This window comes from Silene latifolia, chromosome 3 (genome assembly GCF_048544455.1).
Source record: "Silene latifolia isolate original U9 population chromosome 3, ASM4854445v1, whole genome shotgun sequence".
NCBI classification, from domain to species: Eukaryota; Viridiplantae; Streptophyta; class Magnoliopsida; order Caryophyllales; family Caryophyllaceae; genus Silene; species Silene latifolia.
The window spans coordinates 75682401-75709919 of record NC_133528.1 but is presented as its reverse complement, the minus strand read 5'-3'; positions in this window follow the sequence as shown (position 1 = coordinate 75709919).

Sequence of the window (27519 nt, the reverse complement as noted above, 5' to 3'; positions counted from 1 at the left end):
TCAGAGATGGCATGGATTTCCAAGGGGTTTGTTTTGTTATTTGGTTTGGTGGGTGGAGGTAACGGTAGTTCCCCTTTCTCGATCATATCTTGAATGGCGTGCTTCAGTTTAAAGCAGGCCTCTGTATCATTGATGTGACTCATATTTGAGCACATTTAGTCCCCGAATTAAACTCGTTCCCATGCTTTCTAGCATATATTAGGGTCATTTCTTATCTTTAGTTTCCCATTTTGCATATTCTTTGAGGTTTTGTGTCCTTGGTCGGAAAGGATTGCTAACCTTGCATTTATGGAGAGAAATGGAGCTAAATGGATTGCATCTAATGACCAAGCAGTGAAGAGGAAACCGATACTAGAGGCCTATGAAAATAAATAGAGTGAAATGGGCAATGATGAAAAGATCCTTGCATCCCCAACACATTCCTCGAGGATTGTTAAGGAGCCAAACAAGAGAAGAATCCTGTGCCACGATCCGAGCGGCTTAAGCTCAGGACGAACGTACCAGAGCTCGATCCAAGCGTCCGGACTGCTAGCCCGAGTGGATCTTCTTACAGGACAGGCCGTGCTTCAGGTGAGGACGAGTGGATCCTGGTGGGAGTTGCAAGCACGATCCGCGCATGTCCCTCGGGAGTTGCAATTCCTCAAGCTTCTCTTAAGGTCTTAATAGTCATTGAAGCCCTTAGTAACCCTAATCCTTGTACTTAATTTTAGTATAAATACCCCATTGTACTACCTAGATATCCATCAACTCTTAATCAAGCTTTAATCAATCCTTAATCATCTCTTAATTAAGTTGTAATACACTTCTCAATATTAATTAGATCTTAATCTTTCTTTAACTTCTCAATTGTTCTTAGTTTTAATTGGGTAATTAGAAGATTATTGGGGTTTATTGGAGGATTGACAACCTTTCATCAATCATGAAGTACTTCTATTATTCTTTACTTTATTAAATTGGATCATCTCCATAGGTATAATCCATTTTTACCTTTGTTTAATTATTGTTAATCACATCATTTATTCATCATGTTTTGCTTTGTTAGTATGATTGACAACCTTATTAGCATGCTAAACTTGATCATGAATGAGTAGTCCTTTAGCTAGGGTTAATGGGGAATTGGGTGGAAACAAACATGGGAATTGATCTATGCTTAATCTAATATGTTTTCATAATTAAATTGCTTGCTTGTTGTGATTTCAACCTATGCACGTGTTATGATTGATGAAATGCGAGCCTATGAATCCTTGTATTTTTTACCCATCTCTTATCTTTTCAATGAGGCTTGTAAGACATAAACCAACTCGAGCCTCATTAGACCATGCATAGAGTGGAATAGGAGGAGACTAAGTCGACTTGTAGGTGTTGTACAGTCTAGACGACTCGGCTCCGGGACCTAAATCTTCCTAGGGGATTGTAAGATATACACTAACTCGATCCCATCACAACAATAAGTGCTTGCTTCTAAATTGAGAACATGTTTGAATAATCTATTTCCTAGAATCCCCTATGAACCCATGAGACCCTAGTGCTTTTAATCAATTTTTTACAAACCCCTTTATTTGCTTTACTTTGTTTTCATTTATCTTGTTGTTTAGTTTAGATTACATCTCATCTTAACCCATAATTTGTGACACCCTAAGACATAGCTACTTGCAATTGAAAATCCTACATCAATACCCGTCCCTTTGGATACGACCTTTACTTACCTCTTCACTAAGAGTAGTTTGTCAAGTTAGAAATATTGTTTTGGTTGGTAGCTTTTGACGACGAGTTTTAACCTGACCAAAAATGGCGCCCTAGCCGGGGACGGTGTTCAATTGATTTGATTTTCTTTACTTGTTTTTAGTTGTGTCTTTCTTTGCCTTGAGAGAGAGCACTTCCTCAAGGTACTTCTGACCATTTTCTCTTAGTGTAATTTGCAAGATGGATCTTATAGATTGTTGTGTAGAGGACCATGTGAGTACTACTCTCATCAAAGACCTTTTGCAAGCATTGGAAGCCTTAGAAGCAAGTGAGGCCAAAAACAAGCATTGGTCATTGGAAGTAGATCTCCTTGAAGCCATTCTAGTTTACAAAGAGCTTACCTATGAACAATCCATATTGATAAGTAACATTCTCGAGGAAGCATCACAATCCACTAAAGAAAAACAAGCAGCTAAAGATCATACCATGCAAGTCGAGGAGCAAGACGAATATGTCGAGGAATTTGACTACATTGGGTATGAGGAATTGGAAGAACAAGTTTAATGCCATGGGGGTGGAATGTTTAGTGGAGGTGGGAGATGTCCCTAGTGAACCTTCAATGGTAGAAAGTGAGGTACAAACTCCAACTCTAAAACCCCGTCCCCCAAATTTCAAGTATTCTTACATTGATGAGTCTAAAACCAAACCTGTGATTGTTAATGAAAAACTTGATGGGAACCAATTGGAAAGTTTGCTTGATGTGTTAAAAGAACATGAAAAAGCTATAGGCTATAGTCTAGACGATCTTAACGGAATAAGCCCCAATTTTTGCATGCATAGAATTCATCTACAAGAAGACCATAGACCTACCATCTAAGGACAAAGGAGACTAAACCCCCACATGCAAGAAGTTGTAAAAACGGAGGTTATGAAATTACTTGATGCAAGAATCATTTATTCTGTATCGGATTCTTTGTGGGTTAGCCCCGTTTAAGTGGTACCTAAGAAAGGAGGTACCACGGTGGTAACAAATGATAAGAACGAGCTATTACCCACAAGGAAGATCACCGGTTGGCGTATGTGTATCGATTATCGTAAATTGATTCCGCAACAAGAAAGGATCATTTCCCCCTGCCATTCATTCACCAAATGCTTGAGAGGCTTGCCTCTAACAAATTCTTTTGCTACCTTGACGGGTATTCGGGATTCTTCCAGATCCCAATACACCCGGATGACCAACACAAGACCACTTTCATGTCCCTACGGTACTTTTGCATATAGGAGAATGCCTTTCGGGTGATATAATGCCCCCGCTACTTTCCAAAGATGCATGATGAGTGTCTTTTCCGACTATTTAGAAACCATAATGTAGGTTTTTATGGATGATTTTAGCGTTTATGGAAAAGACTTTGAATCTTGTTTGCATAACCTTTCTCTTGTATTGCAAAAGTGTGAAGATGTTAGCCTTGTCTTGAATTGGGAAAAGTGTCATTTTATGGTCAATGAAGGTATTGTCTTCGGTCATTTAAAAGGGCATCCAAGTTGACAAGGCCAAAGTTGAGGTGATAGAGAAACTCCCACCTCCCGTGAATGTTAGAGGGGTGCGGAGCTTTCTCGGTCATGCGGGGTTCTATCGCCGTTTTATGAATGATTTTTCCAAAATCGCGAAACCCCTTACTCAACTTTTGCTTATGGATGCCCAATTACAATTCACTAATGGGTTTGTTGAAGCTTTTGATAGAATCAAAGAGGCACTAATCTCGGCACCAATCATCCAACCACCAAATTGGGAATTACTATTTGAGATCATGTGAGATGCAAGTAACTACGCCATTGGAGCGGTTCTTGACTAACGGGTAGGAAAGGCTTTGCATGCTATCCATTACATAAGCAAGACTCTTGATGCCGCCCAAGTAGACTATGACACCACGGAGAAGGAACTTCTTCCCATTGTCTATACATTAGACAAATTTCGTTCTTATTTGCTTGGATCAAAAGTGATTGTTTTCTCGGACCACCGTGCTCTTAAACATCTCTTGATAAAGAAAGAAGCAAAACCAAGATTGTTGAGGTGGATTTTGCTACTCCAAGAATTTGATTTGGAGATAAGGGATAAGAAGGGAGCCGAGAATTTGGTAGCGGATCACTTGTCAAGAATTCGATTCTATGATGATGAGGGAGAGACACCCATCCATGACTCTTTCCATGATGATATTTTAATGGACATCTATTCACAACTCGAGAAACACACAACACCATGGTTCGCCGACTATGCTAATTACATTTTGGGAGGAGTTCTTCCCTCAAATTTGAACTACAATCAAAGAAAGATATTCTTGTTTGAAGTGAATAGATACTTTTGGGACGATCCCAATATTTACAAGGAATGTAGTGATGGACTTTACCGAAGATGCATACCTCAATGGGAAGTTCAAGGTGTTTTAGAAGGATGCCATTCATCACCATATGGAGGACATCATGGAGCACGAAGAGCAATTGCTAAAGTCCTTCAATCAGGCTTCTTTTAGCCTACTATGTTTGAAGATGCTAGAGAATTTATTCTTCATTGTGATCCTTGCCAAATAAACGGAAACATTTCTTGGAGAAATGAGATGCCACAACGAGGAATATTAGAGGTAGAAATTTTCGATGTATGGGGAATTTACTACCAAGGAATGTTTGTATCATCTCAAGGAAACAAGTACATTCTTGTAGTCGTCGATTATGTATCAAAGTGGGTAGAAGCAATTTCTACCCCAACCGATGACGCCAAAACGGTAACTAAACTTTTCAAGAAAGTAATCTTTCTAAGATTCGGAGTGCCTAGAGCAATTATTAGTGATGGAGGGACACATTTCCATGAAAAGAAGCTCACATCTCATTTGACAAAGTATGGTGTTCAACATAGAACCGGCTTGGGATACCATCCTCGAACAAGCGGTCAAGTTGAAGTTTCTAATAGAGAGATCAAGCAAATTCTTGAGAAGGTTGTTAACAATGCTCGTAAGGACTGGAGCATTAAGCTTGATGACACCCTTTTGGCTTATAGGATGGCCTATAAGACTCCCATAGGAGCCTCCCCTTACAAGCTAGTCTATGGAAAGGCATGCCACTTGCCAATAGAGTTGGAGTACAAAGCCTTTTAGGCAATCAAAGCTCTCAACCTTGATCTTAAGCTAAGTGGTCAAAAGAGGATATTGCAAATTCAAGAGTTGGAGGAATTCCGACTACACTCCTACGAAAATGCAAAGATCTATAAAGAAAGAAGCAAATTACTTGATGATAAAAGGATTAGGCAAAAAGCCTTGCACAAGGGAGACAAAGTCATTCTATTTAACTCCCAATATCGACTTTTTCCCGGGAAGTTAAATTCATGATGGATGGGTCCCTATGTAATCACCGAAGTATGAAGGAGCATTCATAGGAGAAGTAGAGGTCATCCGCCTCGAGCCTCTCCCGCCATGATGAGACCATCAAATGAGAGAGTTTGGTGGAGTCCTCCCTAAACCACCACTTGTAAATATACTAACCCCTCTTACTTGTATTTTATTGCATTTACATTTAATTTTCCTATAGCATGATTTTGGCATGAGAGATGGTGAGGGAGTGCTACTAATCTCGTTTGATGAATGAAGGATATGACGATTCAAGTGTGGGGAGGCACCCTTGTCAAATGAATGAAATAAGAAGAAAGAAGAGCAAAAAGGAGGAATCCCCACAAGCAGACCTGAGCTCGTGGGAGCTGAACAAAATCCGAGCGTCTCCACTAATGATTCGAGCGTCCTGGCATCGGGACGCGGGGGCTGGAAGGCCTCAAGTTGTGGGAAAAAGTCCTGTAATAGAATATGCGCAAATCAACTTAAGGACGCTCGTCCCCAACAACAAGACACTCGTCCCACTATCGAGCCGCGCGTCCTGGGAAGTTCCAAACTTTTGAAATTTTGCTGTAATAAAATCTGCGTGTCCCAAGCACAAGACGAGCGTCCCAGAAAGAAACCACTCGAGCCGAGCGGAAGCCGCACATCTCAGTGTTATTTTTGCTTTTCAAGAAATTCTTGTAAGGAAATCCGCGCGTCTCGAATCTGATCTGCGCATCCCTACCTGCTCGTATTATTTCTCTACAAAACAGAAGACGCTCGTCCAAACTGCGAGTCGCGCCTCTCCCTCCCGTGCTACTCTTCTACTTTCGGCAAGTTTACTCCCCTCTCAACCACACATATTAAGATACCTCATCCCTCTCTCATAAATAAAATATAGAATCCTCTCCCAAATGCTCAAAACACACCAAAAACACCCAATTGCATCTCCAAAACAAAAATACCCAAAACCTAGGGTTTGAAGGGATCTCAATTGAAAAGATTAATCTTCATCTCATTCAACCAAAATCTCAAGATATACTTTGAAGATGATACCAAGAGGATCCCTACCAAAAGAAAGAAGAAGAACAAGGGTTATAGGAAGCTCTTCAACCTCTCATCTCAACACATTGAGAAGAGAAAAAGAAGAAATCATCGATCTTTCAAGACTAAATGAGTTCTCAAACATTGAATTTGTCAATGACGCTCAGCGAATCGTCTTTCACCATCTCTTAGGTAAGAATATTCTTCCAACTAAGTTTGTTTGCCATGAGACATTGAGGAAACTAGGGATATACCATTAAACCAAGGCACTCTTCGAATTATTTGGTTTTTCGACTTTGTTCAGCATGCATGAGCTTACATATCGACCATTAGTCCTCGAATTCTTGAGTTTTCTGTAAATATCAACCTTAAACAGGACTATTTGTGTGGAATTCCGACTTGAAAACACAAAAAGAATGATGACCCTTGTGGAATTTGGGGGTGTGTTGGGACTTGATGTATTGCCTACCGGTACATCAAAACCCCGGAACTATAGCATAGCCCCGCTTTGGCAAGTTTTGACGGGATGCGATTTCTCTATAATCAAGGAATGCTCGGCCTCTTATATCCAAATCCCCATGATCCGGCTCACCTACCGGTTTATTGCGAGCACTCTCATAGCCCGCCGCGATCCCGCGGTTGTGAACGAACTTGATCTAGTCTTTATGGAGTCTTATTTAAAGATACAAGGGAGGAGCGGTTATCATTCAACGCCCCCTTAGTACTTCTTGAGAGGTGGGCACAATTCCGGAATGGAGATGATGGTGGTATGATCCACATTGTCAATGGAGGTTTAATAACAAGACTTGTCAAGTATTTCAACCCCAACTTTAACAACAACATGTTGGAGCTAGTGTCCTCCACATTTATTGTGATAACATATATAAATCTCTTATAGGTTCACAAGGGTATACTTAGTATTTTATCAGTTGATTAACGTTTACTTAATAACGGTTGGCTTGCTAGAAGTTTGACGTTATTATCATACTGATGGCGGTGATCAACTGGTCCCTAAAAGTCACACCTAAAGGATGTCTTTGAGAGATGTGATTGTATGAAAATATAATCACATTGATGCCTTATATGACTAAAAGGTTAGTCCAAGTTTTTGACTAAAAAGTTAGTCAATGTGATGATGAGACGATTATTTAATTCAATTAAATAATATTAGCTGAGACGAATTAATCGTTAATTCGTAAAATTGAATATAAACTGTTATATTTAATTAATGTATATAATGTTAGCTTAAACGAATTAAGATGTTAATTCGTAATTAAACGTAAACGGTTATATTTAATAAGCAAATTATAAATATGCGATATTTATAGTTAATGTATATATTATACGAAATTGTCATAATAAATGTTGTCAGACCGATATTAATAAATCGACTGCAAACTGTTGTGTGTAGACTTATTAAATACGGGACGACATAATTAACAATTGATAAGATATACACATTTTTATACAATATGATAACTACCAAAAATAAGGAGATTTTTCCTCCTTATTTTTGGTTGTTGCTCGGTCAAAGAGAAAGAAAAAAAGAAGAATATGTTCCCCTTTTAATCTCCTCTTATTCGGTAATATTAGGGGAGAGGGAACATAATTTTTCTACTTGATTTTTCCTAACAACTCACATCACAAAACCCTATATAATCATTTAGAAATTAGGGTTCCTTCACTAGCAAAAAGGGGGCATTTTCTCGGAGCATCTTGGGTGCAACAATTAGGAGAATATCGATCTAGATATTATTCTTAGGCCAAATTGCTAGGACCAAAGGTTGATTCTAATCTCTATACTTTTGTTTTTGCAAATTCGTTTATGACTAGTTATTTCATAATTATAATTTCGTTATAATCCGAAATTTTCTTGATGAAATATACCGATATTTCCTACAAGTGGTATCAGAGCATAGGCCACGAAATTATTTTATATGATTTACATAAATGAATTCAAACAAAAATTTTGAGAAAAAAAATTTCGGCCGAATGGAATTTTTTTTTTTTTTTGCCGAGCCATTGTTTTTTGTTTTTGATGTTTTTTGTTTCCATTGGATTTATTCATATTGTTGTTTTAATTTGTTAAGATGATAATATGATAAATTTGTAGATGTTTTGATTTAATAAGAATTAAATTGAAATGGAAATGGAAATAGTTTTGTTTTATGATGATTTGTTTTTGCTATATAGTTTTTGGCGTACAAGTTAATTTATAATGTTCAAAATAATTGTGATGAATCAAATATTCGGATAATCGATTTAATCATAATTTAGATATTCATTTTAAGAGATTAAATTGAATCATCTAGTTTGAATATATGTTTAAATTAAAAGTTGATAATTATGCCAATCTTGTTCTAGTAGCAACATTAAACAAACTTGTTCATAAAATGGGTAATTTTCGAAAAGAAAGAAAAAAAAAGAAACTGTTTTTTTTTTCTTTTTAGGGCTAAATGCCGCAAGAAGTGAAAAAAAAACACTGTTTTTTGTTTTTAGGGCAAATGCCGAGCTGGAAAAAAAAATCTGTTTTTTTTTTTCTTTTTCCCAGATTTGCCGAGAGCATTAAAAAGAAAAAAAAAATTGTTTCTGTTTTTTTTTTTTTGGCCAATAATGTTTATACATTAAATTTATAATGTATAATTGTTTGTTGTGAAAAAGTTCACAAATTAGAGATACCCAATTATTTTAAAGAGGTTTAAAATAATGTTAGATTAATTCATATTATAGGTTAATGTGAATTAAGATTGAAATTATTGTGAGTAATTGAGGAATTGTCACATAATTTGATAATTTAAATAGGTGGTTTGGATAAATTACTCTACATAATTAAGGAATTATGTCTTGAATGATTAATTTATAGTTGATGCATTTTTATTTAGTTGAATGTTTTGTTGAATGGTTTATTTACGTAATTTTGCAATCGGTTGTAATTTGTAATACCTAGTGTGACCTTAGTTAATTATGTTTTCGTAATGATGGAAACATAATTTTAATGTAATTTTGAGATCTCGTATCTCCTTTTGGTATTCTTTAAGTATTATGGTTTTGAAATTAGAATGTAAATATGTTTATTTTGTAATTTTAATTGTAATTTTGAGAAGACTAAAGATGGAGATTGCATTGCTCACTCCCGCTACATGGACCAAGATTGAACATCAAGACAAGGTTCTCGGGTCCTAGGAACACTACTACAAAAAGCGTAATAGACATCACCTAATATACATCAGAGTTTCTAAAAAAACTGATGTATAAATATAGACATCAGAGATTTTCAAAAAACAGATGCCTATTCAATTTAATATACATCAGTGATTTTAAAGAACCGATGTCTATTAAATTGGTTTTTAAAGGACATGAGATATTAAAAAATCCGATGTCCCTTTAATTACCCATATAACTTTAAATCAACACCCATGACCCAACAATCCGATAAACATTATAGATTAATCATTCACCCTATATTCCCAAATCACCCATTCCTCTTCCCTCATCCTCCAAATCCGCCGCCACCTCCTCCACAACCACCACCCCGCCACTTTCTGCCTGTGCTAACCACCACCACCAGCGTGTTATCCTCGAGAGTCACCCTTCATTATTGTTGTTCGTCCATGTTCGCTATTCTTGATGAATCGAGTAGTAAGAAGGTTAGGAAGCCCTATACGATTTCGAAATCACGTGAAAGTTGGACTTAACCTGAACATGTGAAGCTCTTCGCTGTATGTCGTTTTGCTTTCGTAACTTTGCTGAATTTATGAATTGTTGATTTTTTTTATTGAGTTTTGTGGTGATTTTATTATATTAGGTATTTTGATTGAGGAGTGTGATGATCGTAGTTGTAGACTTGTAGCTCTATTGCGTGGAATTAATTTAGAAGTTTGTGAGTTGAATATGTGAATTATTAGGGTTTTCTGAGAATTAGAAAGTGAAATTTAGGGGTTTGGATGTGTGGTACTGTTTGCTATTGGAAACTTTTATATAATTATTATCTGCTGTCTTGTTTCGAGAATTTTTTATATCTGCAGTAGTTTAGTATTTTTTTAAGGAAAAGATTATTTCTCATTAGATTGGTGAAAGGTGTAAAGGTTGAAGAAGATTGAAATCCGGAATAGTTTAGTAACTTCGGGGAAAATATTATTTCTCGTTTGATTGGTAAAAAGCCGGAAGCTTGCAAGAAGAGTAATCTAGTTCATTGGTTTGAAATGAGGAACTTTGGCTATGGTTCTAAATCTATTTCAAAACTAGTTATATGATGCAATTTTCATTTTTAGTATTTGAGGGATGCAGATATGTGATTATATGCTGTCTTATTTTCACGCGATTTTGATTCATCATCAATCGTATAGGGAGTGCCTTTGCCGGAAGGGACCTTGTCTGCTGTAACACCCCGTATTTTATTAAGTTGGATAAAATTCTTTTAATTGCTATTTTGAATTTAATTACATCATTTAACGATTTATATATTTATGCTTAGCTAATTAATTAATTTCATCATAATTCGATACGTTAATTTTAATAATCATTAATAAGTTTATTTAAAGTTAGTTCGAGTTTATTGAAATTAGTTCGAGTTTATTTATTTAATAATTTCCGTTTCTTTACGAGTCCTTATGAAAGTTGTTTTAAGTGAACCCGAGATGGATTTTGGGAACAAAACCGTCCAATTAGCTATTTTGAGCTTATTTCACTAAATTAGCAATTTTTTATTAATATCCGTTAGTTTCGTAAAAATCGCTAATAATTCCGTTTCAAGCCGATTTCTTATTATTTACGTTAACTAGCTGAGTTTATTTTATTTTCACTCATTAAATTTATTTATTATTGATTCCGTTTTATTACTGAAACTTTTACTTAAATCGGTTAAATTTAACTCGAAACGGTTTTAATAAATATCGAAGTTACTTAACGATGAAGAAACGTACGTATAATAAATAGCAGCAGCAAGTCGCTCCCTCATTTCTCACGCATCATTCTTCTTCTCCCTTCCTTTTTCTTCTTTTCGTTCTGTTTTAATTTTTATCAGATTGTAAATTGATCCTGCCACTCCGTTTGTCATCCGTTATCAATTATTTTCAATCCATAATGCTCCTCTCGTCGTTCTCGTCATTCCGATGTAAGTAACATTCAGTTTCGTCATGTATTTTTACAAACCCAATTTATATTTTCAGCTTTATTTATTATAAGACGGTTGTATGTACTAAAATAGACGGTCTTGTAGAAGATTTGTTAGTCATAAATGATTAGTTCAATCGGAAAAAGGTAACAATTATAGATTACTCGATATTACTTGTAAAATATGTTTATTTCGAATGCTGGTTAGTCTGTTTTATAATTAAGACGGTGTATAATTATATATAGGGATCCTTATGGATGTTAATTAGTCAGTTGTATAGTTGAGACGGTGTATACTGATATGTGGAGATGATTGAGACGGTGTATACTGACCTCTAGGGATCATTTGGGATGCTAGTTAGTAAGTGGTGTATTCAAGACGGTGTATGCTGACATGTATGGATTGTTTTGGGTGATAATTGGTGTGTTTTATAGTTGAGACGGTGTATACTGACATGTAGGGATTGTTTTGGACTGATTTGGACTCTGTGTTGGGGCGATTTTTGTAGTCTTTAGGGTCTGTTTTTGAGTTGCTTTATACTTGTGGATTCCCGCTCTAAAACCGTTTTAAATGCTGACTTAGTTGGCTCGGCTAGGACTGTTTTTAGGCGCGAGAATGGAGTCTTAAGGGGACGATTGGTACTGTTTTGTTTTGGGGCGGGGGACGAGGGCTGTCATCGTGGGTTTTCACTTTGCATTTGAGGACTGAAGTTGGGCTCGAACTTAGGCATCTTTTGGGTTCTGTTTTGGACTGATTTTTGGGTCAGGTTATAAAGTAGGGTGAAGGGTGGCTATGGGTAGTCGGGTGGTGGTCGTGTCGGACTCCCAGTGGCCTAGGCTGTGGCTTTGGCCGTGGCCTAGCTAAGTCACGAGTTTGAGGCCATGTGTAGTTGGTGGTTAGGCCGAGTTTGAGGTTGTCATAATAACTTTTGAGCCGTGTCCATAAATTGTTTTGACGCTAGTTTGGCTTATATAAAATATAATTAAATTAATTTCCGTCTCATATTTATATAAAGATAATTCGTTAATATCGTCCTTTCACATAATTTTTAGGTGCCTCATATGTGGTTGAAGATGAAGAGTAATTTTGGGTTTTAGAAGTTTTCTCAAGTTATTACTTGTCTCTTTGCTAGCGTAAGGTAACTATTCCGAGTTACTCGACGAATTAATGTCACATTAGTAGTTAATGTTGTGCCTGTTGTTTGTTAAGTGTTTAGGTGATTGATAATGTGTTACCTTCGTTTTTCACATGATAGAAATAAGAAATAGCATGAGAATTATATTGTGATAAATTTTGTGATTTGGGCCAAAGTAGGCCAAGACTCTGAGCTGGGCCAGATTGACCGAACGAGTTTGGTCAAGCTAGGTTTAAACCAGTCAGCCTCAATTTGACCGATGACCCGTCGCGGGACTCGGGTCGAGGGTTTGTCTTTGAGGTGAGATTGGTTGTTATTGGAAATTTTATGTTATGTCTTGATATTTGTAATTATCATTTCACATGTTGGTTGTTGGATGAATTGGCTGCCTTATACTTCAGTCTTGTTGCCTCTTTGCCATTTTAGCTTGTTCTCATGAATTATGAAATTAACGGTTAGCTGGAATTTGGATTATTATTGATAATGGAGATAGTGTTGGATTGTCAGCTGAATTGGGTATCCTACTTGTCTTGTGTGGTGTGGGCTAAAGTATTCAAGCTGGGACTAGCTGGGACTAGGTCCTAGGTGAGTATTTCGGCCTTCATCATAGATAGGTCATTATAGTCTTTGACGAGTGTATGTTCACTGCTTAATAGCCTCTGTGTTCCTGACTTGGTGGGTTTATATCCAAGTTGGGGCATGACCTCGTTACTTATTTTGAGAGTAAGTGGTCAGCTTAAGTACTAGCCAACCCTTTGGTGGACTCCTTAGGGTACTCACTTTGTTTTAGAAAAATTGTGGGTCTTGGGTGCGGTGGTGTGTATCCGCATGTCTAGGTCTCTTGTGATTTTAGGCTAGGGTTGTGTTGTGTCTTGGCCATGTTTTGATAGAACCTCCGAGCCAAGATACCGGTTCGATTACCTTCCCTACCTCGTGGTATAAACTCGAGTTCTGAGTGACTATTGACGGGACTAAGAACTTATGCCTGTCTTTGATATATTGCCCTTTCTTGTTTGATGATTCTATGAATCATAGAAGGTGAGATGCAAGCCGGCTATGGTTGATAGAGTTTGGATTCTGGATGTTATGTGATTCACATGATAGTGTAGTATGAGTCGGTCTAGTATTCACATGCTAGGACTATGTGGCGTTATATTGTTGTTCACATGATAAGCACGATTGTCTAGCATCTATATCCTAAGGCATTGTGTGATTCGTATTCATATTCTTATGTTTACATGTTATATTAATTATGACATTTCGTGGCTGGGAGAACTCGGAGTTACTCCCCATTTTCGTGGATTTCGTATTTGTATAAAATGCGAATGACAAGTAGGTGATGCATATATGGGGTACATGGACGAGCTAGCGAGCAAAGTAACCTTGGAACCTAGATTGGCTTTATTTTATTGTGACCCTTAAACACTTTTTATGTCACATACATTTTAGGGACATATGTCTCCCTCTTTACATTTGGTTGTATAATTTGCTATTCGCGACTTTAGCGATGGTTATGTTATGACTCTTCTAGTTAGACCTTGTATGTTTGACACCTTCCAATTTGGATATCTTTATAACAGGTTTAGGTTTTAAAAATTACAGGTTTTTACCCAAATGAACCTATTACAAACATATCCATGCAGTTTTATTCTAGAATTACGTGTTTATTTTTCCGCAATAAATGAGGGTGTCACAGTTGGTATCAGAGCATATTTGCTCCCGACGCACGTTTGTGCACCCCAATATAAATAACTTGACCTTAAGATAACAAACTTGAGAGATGGGTAGGATGGGTAGACTTAGGACTTTATGTTGTAGTCTCTTTGTGTTTGCTCTTTGTTAGGTACTAACCTGTTTGTTGATTGTCATTTAATAATTGTTGCGTTCTTGGATCAATGACCGTGAGCTTATCTATAGCTAATGGAGTTATTACCCTTATTATAAAAAAAAAAATTTGAACTAAAGGTTTTGAAAATATTTTATGTTTTTCACTGGTTTTAACGTCAATTAGTGTTAAAGCTTGTTATTAGAGACGTCTGATAATTAGTTTTATCATTTGTTGGCGTAAAAATGTATTTTGATGTCTTTGAATTGGAATATTGATGTTCTTGAGTGATCGCCAAGAGTATCTCCGTTCCATTGAAAGGACACTTATATTTTACGAAGATCAAGAGTTAGTGCCTATTGCTGAGGATTGAAGATTTGTTCAACCTTTGAAGAATGCTTCTACTTCCTTGAAGATGTTTCTCGTTCTTTTTGTATCTCGCCTTATTCTTAATCTCTTGGTGCTTATCCTCCTTCTAAACTCCCTTCTGTTTTACTTTAAAAGCTACGCTTGTACTCCTAACTTGTCTTTTGTTCCTTACTTATCCTCCCTTAACGCCATTTGATAGTACTCCTTCTTGTGAGGAATGTTGACCTGGGTTGGAAAATTCGACTTTTGAGGAGATTGTTGTGTCTGACCCTTAACCCTGGCTTTGAGAAGTCGTGATGTTAGAAAGATTTAGGTAAGGTGATAAGACATACTTAGTGATTCTTATACCTAGTTCCTTGACAAAGTGAGTATCATCGATTGGTGGATTCTTTGGGTTAGGAATGAGTTGCCTATGTAATTAAAGTTATAGAACTTGGCTTTGTTGTTTATGTTTGGGATTTGAAAGCTTAGTAGGTTGAGCGTCGTCACCTTAGGAGTAAACATGAGATAAGTTTAGAATATGAATTTGGAAGAAAACCCATTTTTAGATGTTAACAATCCCGTATAGATTGGGGATGTGATTTGGTGTTAGTTGTTCCTTGAGAACTTTGTTGAGAAGTCTTTGTCAATTCATTCTTTGGTTTTTAAAACATTGAGGTTGTGTCGAGTGCTTGAGATAAAGAGATGCTTTTATACTTGAGTGGTAGATTTGATTTAGGGAAATCCTAATATTTGATAAGATAGGTGGAGGAAGTATCTAAACGATTTATCACCCCTTAAGCGAGCGTTTATTTTACCTTGACCCTTGTTTTGGGATTTGGTCGTTTTGTTATAAAGGTACAATACCCTAATAGACGTGACCTTGTTAGAGAGAACCTTAAGTTTTAGGAAGCGTATGGTTTAAGCCTTAAAATCCTCTTTCATACCTTTAATCGTTTTCCTCCCTTTCGTCCATACCTTGGTTGGATTTGATTCTAAAGTATAAAAGTTTACTCGTTATTTCCTTGTCTTGGATACCTTCCTAATTCTAATATCTCTTACTGGTTGTTAACTAGTTATCTTTATGATTCGACTCTTTTAGTCTCACACCCTGACATGTTGCTTAAGTTTCCTTGTTGTCTAATTTTCCTTTCTCCTTGATCATAAGCGTTACCGTTCATACCTCATTTCCTCGCTTCATCTTGCTCCTCCTTTAAGTTTGACACTCGTATCTTGTGAAACTCTATCTTTGACATCCTTGTAATTTTGACTTCAATTTCTACCCTATGAATTTCATTATAGCTCTCTTGTTGCTTAAGTTTGAGCTCTCTTAACATACTTTGTTTCTATGCTATCTAAGTTACTTTCCTTTTTGTACAACTTCTAAACTTTCAAGCTACCAGTTTCGATTCATTCTTAAAAGGTTATGTCACTTCTGCAAACCTAACCTATTTTTAAAGATCTGAAAATAAAAATTTGATTTAGTTCCCTATTCCTTCCTTGAATATAAACTCATCTATCGTAATTTTAATTACTAGACCCGAGATTTCGTTAAGTTTTGTCCAATTTCTGTTAACTTTGATCTATTTATGACTTCTTTGTCAAAGTTTAATGTTACACTTTCAGGGATTTGACCCCCAATTGGGTTTAAAAGTGAAACCTTTATTTCTATTTTGGCTTTTTGCAAAAGAAAATTTGAGTAGATTACCTTTTCTTTTGCTTTTAACGTTGATCGGATGTTAGAACTCGTTATTAGAAACTTTTAATAACTTGTTCTACTCTTGTCGACGAGTGATTTTCGGTTTTAAATTTGTCTTTGACTTGGAAGGTTAGCGTTCTTGTGTGTACAACAAGAGCAATTTCGTTCCATGAATGAGACTTATACTTTTGAAAAATTTTCATTAATGTTTCTGAAAGTATTTTGATTTTCGATTTATACAAATGATTTGCCTTTGACCTTATCTTGGATTTGGAATGTGATGTTCTTGAATGCGCAACGAGAGCACTTCCGTTCCTTTGATGAGAATCTGGTTCTGTCGGAAAATTTTATTTGAAACTTTTGAAAGAATTTTGATTCTTACGATAAGTGACCTTTTAAATGTTTTGGTTACCGATTCCATATTCCAATTTCAGTTTTATTTTTATAACCTTTCATTTATACTTTCAAGTTTCGAGGAAGAAACTTTTTAAAAGATGGGGTGATTGTAACACCCCGTATTTTATTAAGTTGGATAAAATTCTTTCAATTGCTATTTTGAATTTAATTACATCATTTAACGATTTATATATTTATGCTTAGCTAATTAATTAATTTCATCATAATTCGATACGTTAATTTTATTAATCATTAATAAGTTTATTTAAAGTTAGTTCGAGTTTATTGAAATTAGTTCGAGTTTATTTATTTAATAATTTCCGTTTCTTTACGAGTCCTTATGAAAGTTGTTTTAAGTGAACTCGAGATGGATTTTGGGAACAAAACCGTCCAATTAGCTATTTTGAGCTTATTTCACTAAATTAGCAATTTTTTATTAATATCCGTTAGTTTCGTAAAAATCGCTAATAATTCCGTTTCAAGCCGATTTCTTATTATTTACGTTAACTAGCTGAGTTTATTTTATTTTCACTCATTAAATTTATTTATTATTGATTCCGTTTTATTACTGAAACTTTTACTTAAATCGGTTAAATTTAACTCGAAACGGTTTTAATAAATATCGAAGTTACTTAACGATTAAGAAACGTACGTATAATAAATAGCAGGCAGGTGCAAGTCGCTCCCTCATTTCTCACGCATCATTCTTCTTCTCCCTTCCTTTTTCTTCTTTTCGTTCTGTTTTAATTTTTATCAGATTGTAAATTGATCCTGCCACTCCGTTTGTCATCCGTTATCAATTATTTTCGTTCCATATTGCTCCTCTCGTCGTTCCCGTCATTCCGATGTAAGTAACATTCGGTTTATCATGTATTTTTACAAACCCAATTTATATTTTCACTTTATTTATTATAAGACGGTTGTATGTACTAAAATAGACGGTCTTGTAGAAGATTTGTTAGTCATAAATGATTAGTTCAATCGGAAAAAGGTAACAATTATAGATTACTCGATATTACTTGTAAAATATGTTTATTTCGAATGTTTGGTTAGTCTCTGTTTTATAATTAAGACGGTGTATAATTATATATAGGGATCCTTATGGATGTTAATTAGTCAGTTGTATAGTTGAGACGGTGTATATTGATATGTGGAGATGATTGAGACGGTGTATACTGACCTCTAGGGATCATTTGGGATGCTAGTTAGTAAGTGGTATATTTAAGACGGTGTATGCTGACATGTATGGATTGTTTTGGGTGATAATTGGTGTGTTTTATAGTTGAGACGGTGTATACTGACATGTAGGGATTGTTTTGGACTGATTTGGACTCTGTGTTGGGGCGATTTTTGTAGTCTTTAGGGTCTGTTTTTGAGTTGCTTTATACTTGTGGATTCCCGCTCTAAAACCGTTTTAAATGCGACTTAGTTGGCTCGGCTAGGACTGTTTTTAGGCGCGAAATGGAGTCTTAAGGGGACGATTGGTACTGTTTTTTGGGCGGGGACGAGGGTCATCGTGGGTTTTCACTTTGCATTTGAGGACCGAAGTTGGGCTCGAACTTAGGCATCTTTTGGGTTCTTTTTGGACTGATTTTTGGGTCGAGTTATAAAGTAGGGTGAAGGGTGGCTATGGGTAGTCGGGTGGTGGTCGTGTCGGACTCCCGGTGGCCTAGGCGTGGCTGGGCCGTGGCCTAGCTAAGTCACGAGTTTGAGGCCATGTGTAGTTGGTGGTTAGGCCGAGTTTGAGGTTGTCATAATAACTTTTGAGCCGTGTCCATAAATTGTTTTGACGCTAGTTTGGCTTATATAAAATATAATTAAATTAATTTCCGTCTCATATTTTATATAAAGATAATTCGTTAATATCGTCCTTTCACATAATTTTTAGGTGCCTCATATGTGGTTGAAGATGAAGAGTAATTTTGGGTTATAGAAGCTTTCTCAAGTTATTACTTGTCTCTTTGCTAGCGTAAGGTAACTATTCCGAGTTACTCGACGAATTAATGTCACATTAGTAGTTAATGTTGTGCCTGTTGTTTGTTAAGTGTTTAGGTGATTGATAATGTGTTACTTTCGTTTTTCACATGATAGAAATTAGAAATAGCATGAGAATTATATTGTGATAAATTTTGTGATTTGGGCCAAAGTAGGCCAAGACTACGAGTGGGCAGTTGACCGAACGAGTTTGGTCAAGCTAGGTTTAAACCATCGACCTCGATTTGACCGATGACCCGTCGCGGGACTCGGTTCGAGGGTTTGTCTTTGAGGTGAGATTGGTTGTTATTGGAAATTTTATGTTATGTCTTGATATTTGTAATTATCATTTCACATGTTGGTTGTTGGATGAATTGGCTGCCTTATACTTGAGTCTTGTTGCCTCTTTGCCATTTTAGCTTGTTCTCATGAATTATGAAATTAACGGTTAGGTGGAATTTGGATTATTATTGATAATGGAGATAGTGTTGGATTGTCACTGAATTGGGTATCCTACTTGTCTTGTGTGGTGTGGGCTAAAGTATTCAAGCTGGGACTAGTTGGGACTAGGTCCTAGGTGAGTATTTCGGCCTTCATCATAGATAGGTCATTATAGTCTTTGACGAGTGTATGTTCACCGCTTAATAGCCTCTGTGTTCCGACTTGGTGGGTTTATATCCAAGTTGGGGCATGACCTCGTTACTTATTTTGAGAGTAAGTGGTAAGCTTAAGTACTAGCCAACCCTTTGGTGGACTCCTTAGGGTACTCACTTTGTTTTAGAAAAATTGTGGGTCTTGGGTGCGGTGGTGTGTATCCGCATGTCTAGGTCTGCAGATTTTTAGGCTAGGGTTGTGTTGTGTCTTGGCCATGTTTTGATAGAACCTCCGAGCCAAGATACCGGTTCGATTACCTTCCCTACCTCGTGGTATAGACTCGAGTTACAGAGTGACTATTGACGGGACTAAGAACTTATGCCTGTCTTTGATATATTGCCCTTTCTTGTTTGATGTTTCTATGAATCATAGAAGGTGAGATGCAAGCCGGCTATGGTTGATAGAGTTTGGATTCCTGGATGTTATGTGATTCACATGATAGTGTAGTATGAGTCGGTCTAGTATTCACATGCTAGGACTATGTGGCGTTATATTGTTGTTCACATGATAAGCACGATTGTCTAGCATCTATATGCTAAGGCATTGTGTGATTCGTATTCATATTTCTATGTTTACATGTTATATTAACTATGACATTTCGTGGCTGGGAGAACTCGGAGTTACTCCCCCGATATGGGCTTTCGTATTTGTATAAAATGCGAATGACAGGTAGGTGATGCATATATGGGGTACATGGACGAGCTAGCGAGCAAAGTAACCTTGGAACCTAGATTGGCTTTATTTTATTGTGACCCTTAAACACTTTTTATGTCACATACATTTTAGGGACATATGTCTCCCTCTTTACATTTGGTTGTGTAATTTGCTATTCGCGACTTTAGCGATGGTTATGTTATGACTCTTCTAGTTAGACCTTGTATGTTTGACACCTTCCAATTTGGATATCTTTATAACAGGTTTAGGTTTTAAAAATTACAGGTTTTTACCCAAATGAACCTATTACGAACATATCCATGCAGTTTTATTCTAGAATTACGTGTTTATTTTTCCGCAATAAATGAGGGTGTCACATCTGCAGCAAAGATATCAGATGATGCCATTCTTTTAGGGGATATTGGAGGGTAATGCTTATGTACAATTTCTTGTATTGTATTCGAGCTTTTTGTTTAACTGCAAGGGTTCTAACATGGCTCTGATGGACCTTAGGTACAAATGGGATAAGCTTGAAAAGAAGCTGAAGCCAAAGACTGGTTTTCTTAAGGTTCGATCACGTGTTGATGTTTTGCTAATTTAAGGCCAGGAACTGTTATACCACAGGTTCTCATTTGTTATATTTCTATTTATTATATTGCTTGTTTAAACTCAAATCATGAAAAATTAGTGTTTCATTCCAAACATGATAGCTTATCATTTCTTCCTATTTTTATATTCATTTGTTTAACCTGAACGTCCTTATGTCATGAAACATTACTGTCACATCTCAAAGATGACTTTGTGTGTGATAACGATTGGTATTAAACTAGTGATGATGAAAGCTTTAGATTCATGTGTGGCTCTCGTATTCTACATATATATACTTAGATTGAGCCTTTTTTGCTTTTGTTCTTACTTGGATTGATATCAAATATTAATATGCCAAAAAGATGCCAACTTTGATTTGGTTACAGTTGTTTTGTTTGAGTTTGATTAGTGTCATTGCTAGTTTGCTTAGTTATAATGTTCAGTACTTGGGTGCTTAGAAATCATGGAGTGACATTTCTAAGGAAAAAATATGGAATCTCTTAGTTTATCTCCCTTGAATGAGTGTAATTACTATATTAGCTCGTGTTTATGTTCTCATCTTTCTAGTGACATTGGTGCCGCAAAATGTTGATGCAGGTAATCTGTGTCCAAGGACACCATTTCTTACAGCGTTCACCATCCGAACAGGTGTGTCTCTTTTGTCTCATTTGAGAAATGTTGAACGACGTAACAAAGGATATATTATCTATGGTTTTGGACGGAGGAAGCTCTAATCTTTAGCTCCCATCCTCAAAATGTTTTCATTTTTTTAGTACCACAACTATGCTCACTGAATCATTAGATACATTTATTATTATACATATACTCTTGGTCACTAATGAATTTATAACCTCATTCTTGTAGATATCTTGCCTTCACCACAACTCTATAAGTACAATGCAGAGTGGTTGGCCTCACCTCTAATACTATGAATGGTAAGAGAGGTTTGTTACTGCTTATAGTAATGAGCTTTTTATGGCTACTTTAGTCGTCATTCCATTTAATGTATGTGGAAATCTTCTATTTACTCTGTTCTCGTTCCCAATACTTTGTGCAGGGAAGAAAATGAGGATTCGTTTTCATCTGAGCGTACTTCAGTCAACTTTGATGGCGTACTCTAACTTGGGTACCACTTCCCAGATGTTTGGCTCACAGCATTGTTATAGTCTGGTACGCTAGTTGTTTGTGACTTTGTGTTTTTGATTGGAAATTTCTGGAATTGTTACCGCCTCAATCAGAATACACTTTTCTTTTATTATGCTTTAGAGTTTCTATTTCCACTCTTATATCATTTCTTTAATTAACTTGATGGTTAATCAATTATGCTTAAACTTTTTGGATACATGTACCATTATGCTAAGCAGGTGAATTTCATGATATGATCTGATCATGCTGTAATTTTCTTACATCTTTAGGTACATGAACAACCGTTATTTTGTAGATGTCATATTCACCTTACGAAATTGACGAGGAGCCATATTTAGGAGCGGCCTATTTTATGAATATATAGTAAGGTAATGTACTTCATTACTTTCTCTGGATGATGGGTTTTGTTGTATATATATACAATAATAATTGTTGTATACAATATTTTGCAAACTAGAAAGGAAGGCAGATTATTTGCTAATACCCCAATTTATTTATTTTTTTTAAAATAGAACAATAGACATCAGAGTTTACTAAAAACTGATGTCTATTTATGCAATAGACATCGGTTTTTAGTAAAACTCAGATGCATATTCATAAAATAGGCATGGGATAAAATTAAACCCGATGTCTATTCTCGAATAGACATCAGATTTAAGACTGATGTATATGCATAAAGAATATACATGTGTCAACTGCGCATCAGTTGCAAATCCGATGCCTATTGAAGAAAATGTCGGATGTATATGATGATTTTTGTAGTAATGGAAGGATTCCAAAGTTGTATTTATGTTCATTTTGGTAGATAGGCCACACTAGGACTTTATTTTGTTTTACGTTTTCCATTCTTATTGCTTTTCTTCGCTTCATAGTTATTGCATCATTTTTCCGCCTAAACCAAACCACCTACTAATATGCATGAAAATTGACTCATATAGATTGAATGTTAGTTATCATGGACATAAAGATGTCACACTATTTTAAGCCATCATCTTAGTTTATTCATTCTCGCATGCTAGATATTAGTTCACTTAAAATGAATTAAAATAAAGTTGATGAGATCTTCCTCTAAAACTAAAATTGAGACTAGCCTTTATAAGGGCAAACAATTATGAATCCCTTCTTCGTCGATAGGCATATAGGACCTTACTCTCCATATGACCCCTTCTACGTTGGGTAAGTAGTTTGTGTTGACTTATTTTACCTCAACATTATAATCCAAAGAGTTTCTTGTGATTATGATGGACTATAGATAGAATTTACAGAAATTTATCAACCAAGAATTCTAACAGTAGAATTAGCCAAGAGGTTGGCTTATCAATTTACAGATAATTGAGTCTTAGGATCATTTATATAATTCTTGAGGGAGGTCAAATGTATAAATGCTTGAGTCTTCGCTTATAATAGTTTTGTATTAGACTTAAATCATTACGATGAGTATGCTTATTATTTCTTTATTCTTCTTTTCGCAGTGTAGAATTCGTTTTATATTGATAATACTGCTTACAACAAATGGCTGGAAATAATGATATCCCTATGCCAAGTGCCACACTTGGACGCGAGTCCTGGCTAAAAGCTTTCATGGACCACATGAATCAGTTCACACGACTGAAGAATGACGGGTCCAAATTTGCGGACTGGGAGGCATCATTACGGAATGCTGCCATTGCTGACGGTAAGATCAAGTACTTAACTGAGCCAATACCGCCAAACCCAGGCCCCAATGCAAGAGCTAACGAGTCAATTGCTTATAGTGACTTCGTCATGGAAGCTGGTGCGATAATGAACGTACTCATTTTTGCAATGGAAACCAATTTGCAAAGACGCTTCATTGCCCAAGGTGCAAACAAGATTTTCACCACGCTCACTAATAAGTTCTCAAAAGCACTGAGAATCGTTACTTATGAGCATACCTGTCGCTTCTTTGATGCGAAACTCCAAAAGGGCCAACCGGTTATCCCACACATCATTAACATGATTGAGAATATCGAGAAACTGGAGGCACTTGATTGTAAAATCAGTGAGAGCATAGTCATTGACTGTATGCTTCATTCACTTCATGATGGTTTTGCCCTTTTCAGGGCAAATTACTACATGAATAACATGAAGAAAAGTCCTCATGAGCTACACTCACTTCTCGTACAGACCGAGAAGGATATGAAATTGAGTGGGAGCATGAAGCAAGATGTTCTCATGATTTCCAAAAAGAATTAACGGCAAAGCTCACGGCGACCTAACTGTAGGAAAGCCAAAGTTTAAAAAGTCAGGAAACGGTAAGAGTGGGCCTGGTGAGACTAGTGGCTCACAAGGCAAGGCAAAGAGAAAGGACAGTAACGTTGAATGCCACCATTGTCACAAGACTGGACATTGGAGGAGGAACTGTCCCGTGTACCGTGAGGACATAAAAGCAGGCCGCGTCACTCCTGTTGGTATGTCATCTTATATTCATATGATTGAGATTAACCATGCAGGTTTCAGAACTTGGGTACTTGATATTGGTTGTGGTTCTCATCTGTGTAATCATTTGCGGGGCCTAAAAACATCAAACCTCGCAAAGGGTGATGTGGACTGCGAGTCGGGAATGGAGCACGAGTTGTGCAGCCTCAATGGGAACATACGTAATCCAACTCCCTAGTGGTTTTGAGTTATATTTATATAATCATTTACTATGTACCCAGTTTATCTAAGAATATTATTTCATTTTCTGTACTTGATAAAGACGGTTTTTCATTTTCAATAAAGGACAATAGCTGTATTTTCTCTTTTAATGAAATGGTTTATGGCAAAGCAGTTTCCATGAATGGAATTTATATCTTAGATCAAACCACAGATATATTACATGTGAATAATAAGAAATTAAAGGTTGGTGACAAAGATCAAACTTATCTATGGCATTGTTGAATGGGACACATAAATGAAAAACGTGTAAAGAAACTCATTGAGAATGGGACTATTCCCACATTTGATTTTTCTTCATTTGGCACGTGTGAATCATGTCTTATCGGCAAAATGACTCGAACTTCCTTCAAATGTGTTGGAATACGCGCTATTGACCTATTAGGACTCATACATACTGATGTATGTGGACCTATGTCAATTACCGTAAGAGACGGCTATAGATATTTTATCACTTTCACGGACGATTTGAATAGATACGGATATGTCTACTTAATGAAGCATAAAAGTGAGTCCTTTGAAAAATTCAAGGAATACCAGAATAAGGTTGAGAACCAACTGGGAAGAAAGGTTAAAGCACTTCGTTCAGATCGGAGTGGCGAATATCTTTCAAATGAGTTTGATCAACACCTTAAATACTGTGGAATAGTTTTACAGTTAACTCCACCTGCAGCACCTCAATTAAATGGTGTGTCTGAACGGAGAAATCGAACACTACTTGATATGGTTCGATCCATGATGAGTCACACGGTTGTACCTGATTCATTATGGGGTTTTGCTCTTTTGTCAGCTGCTCTTATACTTAACCGAAATCCGTCTAAAGCTGTCGACAAGACTCCATATGAAATGTGGAAGGGAACGGTCCCTAACTTGTCCTTTATTCGGGTTTGGGGCTGCGAGGCTTATGTCAAGTGGAGACACGAGGATAAGCTCGGCCCGCGATCGGTCAAGACATACTTAATTGGTTATCCAAAAGGAATGTTTGGTCATTACTTCTATTCGCCTACCGAACATCGAGTTTTTGTTGCGCTAGTGCAAAGTTCTTAGAGAAAGAATTTCTCGAGAACAAGTCAAGTAATAGAACCTTCGAGCTGCCGGAGATTCAAGAACCGACAACCGAGGAACGGTTGGAAGAATATGTTCCTTCAACTAATGACACGTTAACATTCCTCAGGAACCTAAGAGGTCAGGTAGAGTCTCTAATCCTCCAGACAGATACATTGGTATGGTCGAGGAAAATGACGTTTTACTCCTAGAGAGTAATGAACCCGCTACCTATAAAGGTGCCATGACCTGTTCCGACTCTAAGCTATGGCTTGAAGCCATGCAATTCGAGATGGACTCCATGTATGAGAATGACGTATGGGATCTTGGTCATTTACCTAACAAGGTAAGACCTCTTCAGTGCAAATGGCTTTACAAAATAAAGCATTCTGTAGATGGGCAACCAGATACCTATAAAGCACAACTAGTGGCAAAAGGTTTCATTCAAGTGCATGGATTGCATTATGATGAAATTTTTGCACCCGTAGTTATGCTGCGTTCCATTCGGATAATCTTAGCGATTGCCGCTTTTCATGACTATGAAATTTGGCAGATGAATGTGAAAACCGCCTTCTTAAACGGTTATTTGGAGGAGGAGTTGTACATGGTACAACCCGAAGGTTTCATAGATCCTGAAAATCCAAAGAAAGTGTGCAAGCTTAAGCGTTCCATTTATGGACTTAAGCAAGCTTCTCGGAGTTGGAATCATCGTTTCGACCAGGTGATAAAAGAGTATGGTTTCACTCGATCGGTCGAGGAACCATGCTTATATATCAAGTCGAGTGGGAATGACATTCCTCTCTTATCTTCGGTAAAAGGATGGTTGAAGAACCATTTCCAGATGAAAGATCTGGGTGAGGCACAACGCATATTGGGAATCCGTATCTATCGAGATAGATCACGACGGATGTTATCATTCAGTCAGGAGTCTTATTTAGATAAGATTCTTGAAAGGTTCAGCATGACCAACTCCAAGAAGGGGAACCTTCCAATGACGTCTGGGATGCATTTGAGCAAGTCTCAGTCACCCACGACACCTGAAGGGGTTGAACGCATGAGTCGTGTTCCTTATTCATGAGCCATAGGATCAATCATGTATGCCATGATATGCACACGTCCAGACGTGGCATATGCATTGAGTATGACGAGTCGGTACCAAGGCAATCCAGGTGAAACACACTGGATGGCTGTTAAAAACATCCTTAAGTACCTACGGAGGACTAAGGATTGGGTATTGACTTATGGAGGAGATACTAAGTTATGTGCAATCGGTTACGCAGATGCTAGCTTCCAAACAGATCGAGATGATTCGAAATCTCAGTCTGGATTCGTCTTTACTCTTAATGGTGATGCGGTCAGCTAGAAGAGTTCCCAACAGGAAGTTGTAGCAGATTCTACTACTGAATCCGAGTACTGTGCCGCTTCAGAAGCAGCAAAAGAAGCTATATGGATGCGTCAATTTTTACAAGGACTAACCATAGTTCCTAGTTCGAATGACCCAATCACTATCTATTGTAACAATAGAGGTGCCATCTTCCAGGCTAAGGAGCCTAAGTCTAGCAACAAGTCTAGACATGTACATCGGAAGGCTCACCTGATCCGTGATTACGTGGAGCAAGAGGAGATAATGATTGACAAGAATGCTTCAGATGACAACATCGCGGACCCTCTCACTAAACCATTGAAATATGATAAGCATGAAGGGCACGTTATTTCCATGGGAATTAAACGTGTTCTTGAGTTGTACTAGTTGCTAATGAATTCGATACATTATCTTTTTTCATATGCTATTTATAACTTCAGCGTATTAGTTCATATTTTGTTTTTCATGTGGTTGTACGACAACATTGAACGCCACAAAGTGAACTGAATTACATTATATTTGTTTTGGTCCGTAATCGCCTACATGAGCTGATAACTCTGGCTATTATTTTGTGAAGTTGATTGATGGTGGGTTCAACGACCCATAAGTCAAACAGTTGGCTGATCGATCACAGATGCGAGTTATAACGATTCCTCGTATGACAAATTGTGACAACGTAATGGAGTCCTAAATGTTTAAAAACATTCGGTGCCAGGTCGTGGATTGGACTTCCATTGTGTTGCTAGAGTCGATTCTTTTGACTATCGACTGTCTCTTGAGATTAAGGCAGGTTTTGGGTGACTTTGGTTTCTTTCTCATGG